The sequence below is a fragment of the Chrysochloris asiatica genome, unplaced genomic scaffold (genome assembly GCF_000296735.1).
Source record: "Chrysochloris asiatica unplaced genomic scaffold, ChrAsi1.0 scaffold00024, whole genome shotgun sequence".
NCBI lineage: Eukaryota > Metazoa > Chordata > Mammalia > Afrosoricida > Chrysochloridae > Chrysochloris > Chrysochloris asiatica.
The window spans coordinates 10,687,512-10,692,881 of NW_006408542.1; the positions used below are offsets into that span (position 1 = coordinate 10,687,512).

A 5,370-nucleotide genomic window follows, 5' to 3' on the forward strand; every position below is an offset into this window, starting at 1 on the left:
ACCTCTTGAAATTGTTGAATATCATCCATTTATTTTTGGTATAGTGACTGTATATTCCTTCCATCTTCTTTTGATGTTTCTGCATCATTCAATATTTTGCCTACAGAAACCTTCAATATTTCAAGTTGAGGCTTGAATTTTTTCTTCAGTACCTCAGCTTGAGAAATGCTGAGCATATTCTTCCCTTTTGGTGTTCTAATTCCAGGTTTTTGCACATTTTGGTACATTACATTTATAATTAGAATCCTTGTTTCTGCAACTGGTAATATGTCTGCAGCTAGTATTTATCTTCTTCTATTGCTCTGGTGTGTATCCTTGTCTGGCACTATGGGTTAATGCTCTGGACTGCAAGGGAAGTTTGAACCACAAGGCTGGTAATTCAAGCTCACCAGCCACTTCTTGGAAACCTGATACAGTGTCACTATGAGTCAGAAATGACTCAACCGCACTTAACAACAACAACAACAACCATTACCCTATTTATCCTCCATTTGCCCTTATTAAGTACCTCAGTTTGTTGTGACTTGGCCTGGGGAGTGACTTAAACCTTTATTCTTAAAAATTCTGGGTCATTAATAGTCATGTTGGAATTAGATTATTATAGTTTACCATTGACCTAAATCACAGGTGATGGTAGTACTAAAAGATTTCCTAAGGAATCCACGTCCTAAGGAATCTCCTGGTTTCCCCACATGTCCTCTTTACCTCCATTATGTAATTGTAATATCATTCCAATTTCTCTTTGTTATCATTATCACGTACACATATAGTCATTCCATTCTTTACCTGTTGATCAAGAGGCATGAGGAGCCCAAAATGGTCAGGGGGCATTCATAAATTCCAGGTCAATGGAATCAGTGCTGTGTCTCCAGGTAGGAGTATTTCCCACCTCGGAACTAAAAAATCCAGACCTGAAGAGTATAGGTAAAAAAAAAAAAAGACAGCTACCTTCCACCACATGTATCTTAAGTGCAATGCCCAAGTCCAACCACAACAAGAAAGTTTCCTTACCCAAAACTGTCAAGAAAGGCTTAGAATTGAAACAGAACCTGATAGAAAAGCTTTGGAAATGTGTGGACACATACAAGTACTTCTTTATCTTCTCTGTGGCCAGCATAAAGAACAGCAAGCTACAGGACATCCAAAGTGCCTGGAAGCACAGCCAGATGTTCTTTGGAAAAATATGGTCATGATGGCGGCATTGGGTTGAAGCCCATCTGGCGAGTACAAAGACAACCTGCACCAGGTCAGCAAGAAGCTGAGGGGGGAAGTTGGTCTCCTTTTCACCAGTCATATCAAGGAAGACATGAATGAGTGGTTTACTAAATTCACAGAAATGGACTATGCCCATGCTGGTAACAAAACTGTGTTCATAGTGAGACTGTACCCCAAGCATCTAGAGCAGTTCCCCCACTCTATGGAGCCACAGCTGTGGCAGCTGGGCCTGCCCACTACTCTTGAAAAAAGGTGTGGTGATCCTGCTGAGTATGACGTGTGCAAGGAGGGCAACATGCTGACCTGAGTGCAGGTCCGTGTCCTGTAGCTTATTGGCTATGAGATGGCTGAGTTCAAGGTGACCACCAAATATGTGTGGGACACAGTGTCTGGAAGATATGAACAGATGGGCTGTGACTTTCCAGAGCACATATCTGAGTCGACAGAAGAGTCAGAGGAAGATGATGACAATGACTGACTGGGATGCTTAGGACCGAGGTCTCCAGTATGTCCCAGGGCTCCCTGCAGCTACACCAGCAGGACTGCTGCCACCCTGCCCAAGGGAGCAGCTATTTATTTGCTACAGGGGAGGGGGAAAGGGACTGTTTTTATAAAGAATAAAACTTCACCTGTAGGCTTTCTCCCTGTGGGCAACAAAAGGAACTTTTCTTGGGGCAGGGGGAAAGGAAGAGCATAGGTCACAGGGACCAGAAGTGAAAAATTTGCAAATGGGTCACTAAGAGTAATAGTGAGTGGTGCCTGGGCCTGTGAATCCTGACTTTTGGGAGAAATAGCATCATATATTGGATACTGGTTTAGATCATAAATAACCTCCTGGATAACATTATCCCAACCCTGCAAGGTATTACCACCTAGTTGGTGCCAAAATTGTGTATTTAGAAGACCATTCATTGTTTAATAAAATCAGTTGTTTCAGAGTGATGAGGAACATGGTATGGCCAGTGAATACCATGAGCATGGGCCCACTGCTGCACTTCATTTGCTGTGAAGTGGGTCCTTTAATTCAAGGTAATGTTATATGGATAAGGCATTCTGTAAGTATATGAATGGTCTTTTTGGCAGAAGCATTGTGTTCAGGGAAGGCAAATTTGTATTGAGAGTAAATTTCTATTCTAGTAAGATCAGAATGCTGCCTTTTCCAAGGTGGAAGTGGTCCTATGTAATCAACTTGCCACCAGGTCACTGGCTGATATCCCTGAGGAATGGTCTCATATCTTAGATTCAGTGTTGATTTCTACTGTTGGCACACTGAGCACTAAGAAGTGGCTGTAGCCAAGTCAGCTTTGGTAGGTGAAAGCCCATGCTGCTGAGACCTTGTATAACCTCCATCCCTGCCACCAAGGTCACACTGTTCATGAACCTTTGGGCAATAACAGGAGTGACTGGAGAAAGAGGATGATTCATTTCCACAGAATGTGGCATCCTGTCCACTTATTGATAAAATACTAGGCTGCTGAATTAACCCATTAGTGCACATTCATATGAGACACAAACATCTTCACTTTTTTGGTTCATTCAGAAAGGTCTGGCCATATAACTCTTCCCCACATCTCCTTGTTATCAATTTTCCAATTATGTTCCTTCAAGTCCCTGACTAATAGCCAATCCATTGGCCACAGCCCATGAATCAGTATACAGTCACACATCTGGACATTTCTCTTTCTAAGCAAAATGAACAACCAGATGCACTGCTCAAAGGTTTACCCATTGGGATGATTTTCTTTCAACACTATGCTTCAGGGAAGTCTCAGAAAAGGACTGTCATGCTTCTGTTGTCCACTTTCAAGTAGTGCCTGCATATCATGCAGAACCATCTATAAACCAAGCATGAGTTTTCTCTTCCTCAGTCAATTGAGCATAACGAACTCCCCATGAAACCATAAGCATAATCTGAGAGAGGGAAGGTAATGTGACAATAGTGGGCCACTTCCTCATGCATCTTACTTGTGCCTACAGGTACTGCTCAAGGTCAGTCTCGTATATACCACTTCCATTTAATGATGGGAGTCCTGGTGTGACACTGTGGGCTAATGCACTGGACTGTAAGGTCAATTTGAAACAGAAGGATGGTGGTTTAAGCCCACCAGCCACATCTCAGAAACTCAATTCAGGGTTGCTATGGGTCAGAACCAAATTGAAGACACTTAACAACACCAACAGCATTTATGATGGAGTACTACTGAGTACATCTAACCTTATGACTCTGTGGGTCAGACAACACCCAGTTCATAATGGGTATCTCAGGTTATTTGGTAACCCATGATTAGGTGTTCAGTCACTACTAAAGTCCATTAACAAATCATAAGGATTTTCTCAAAAGGAGAGAAGTTATCTGCAGAGAATGGTAGGGCTTTGCTCCAAAGTCATCACTGTAATTCACCAATAGTTGTCTACAAAATACTCCAAACTGTATCTCTATCTGGCAAGCCACTGAGAATCTTGACCCAGTCAAGTTGACACAAAACCTAAATGATCACATACATGAATAATATATTTATTAAAATAATTGAACTGGAATAATTGTTTACCTACTTATTAACAAATGATGTTTATTTAACCTCAAATCACCCACAATAATAAACTTCCAAGCAAGTAAATTACAAACAAAGCAAGAGATAAATCTCAAATTTTATGCTAAGGATTCTATTGTTACATTTAATCTCTGAGTGTTAAAGCATAAGGAAAACTGAAAGATCATCTGATATTTTTTTTTATAATTATATTTCACATACTTATATTATCCTTGAGAGGTATATGGAGTGAAGACGAGACAACCTAAGAAGAGATACTTCTATATTTTTGGTGAGACACAGAAATTAATCCAAGTGAGGCGAAGGACTCATTGTCCCTACTTTCAATATAAATAGCTCAAGTTTCAGAAGTTTGGGGGCACATGAAAGATTTCATTTTTGAAAGTTCTTTAGTTACATGTGAGTACAAGTTCTTGTTCATCTTCCTCAAATTCAGTTTAATTCATGGGCACCTTACATAGCAAAGAAAGAAATATTTCCCATTCCTACATCTTCCTCGTAATCTTTATCTTTACAGCTACTGCTCTAATCCGGTTCAATGAAGGATTCCCTCACCCTTATTGGCTGTCTACTTCAACAAACACGATATCATCCTCTATCCACTGATGCCTTCTGATGACATGGGCAAAGCAAGCAAGTCAGACAATGAGCCATCAGATTTTCATTCACTAATTTTTGGAGCAGTGCCCTGGTGTGGCACTGTAGGATAAGTACTGAACTGATAACCACAATGTCAGTGGTTCAAATCCATGAGCCAATTCTCGGAAACACGTTACAGAGTTGTTATGAGTTGAAACTAATTCCACACACTTAACAACAACAATTTTTAGAAGTTTATAGCCAGGTCTTTTTTCCTAGTCTTTTTAAACTGGAAATTGATACCTTTTCTCATGGGTGATCCTTCGGGTATTTAAAATACCAAAGACATAGCTTCCAACATAAAGCAACACAAAAGTCAGGGCACGCTGATTGCCACAGCATGATAAACTGACAGATGGGCCATAAAGATAAGTGGCTGTTAGGTTGATTAGATGCCACTGAATTGGTTCCAACCCATAGACCCCCTATGCAAAGCAGAAGTAACACTGCCTGGTCCTGTACCATCCACACAATTGTTGTTATGTTTCAGCCCATTGTTGCTGCTATCATACAAATCCACCTCATGGGGTCTTCCATTTTTTCCACTGGAGTCCTTCTCCACGGATTTGTTCATACTGACAACATGCCCAAAGTAAAATAAATGAAGTCTCACCTTCCTGATTCCAAGGAGCATTCTGGTTGAACTTCTTCCAAGACAGATTTGTTTGTTCTGCCAGTCCATTTCAATATTCTTCACCAACACCATAATTCAAATGCATCAATTCTTCTGTAGTCTTTCTTACTCATTGTCCAACTTTCTCATGCCTATGAGGTGACTGAAATACCATGGTTTGAGTCAGGCTCATGTGTATAGGTTTGCAGAAAGAAAGAAACATCACAGAAAGAAAGAGAAGAGAAGGAACTCTCTGAATTAGTATAACTTTCTGGGTTTCAGTTTCAGAAACTAAAATCCAGAGGCTTAAATTAGTCTCATAAAAATCCAAATAGAAATTAGGAGCATCAG

At 40.5% G+C, this 5,370-nt stretch overlaps 1 pseudogene; it reads left to right on the plus strand.

Annotated features, from left to right (window-relative positions):
• The first annotated feature begins 974 nt into the window (after positions 1-974).
• Positions 975-1,693, plus strand: LOC102841928 (annotated as a pseudogene).
• Positions 1,694-5,370: the final 3,677 nt, after the last annotated feature.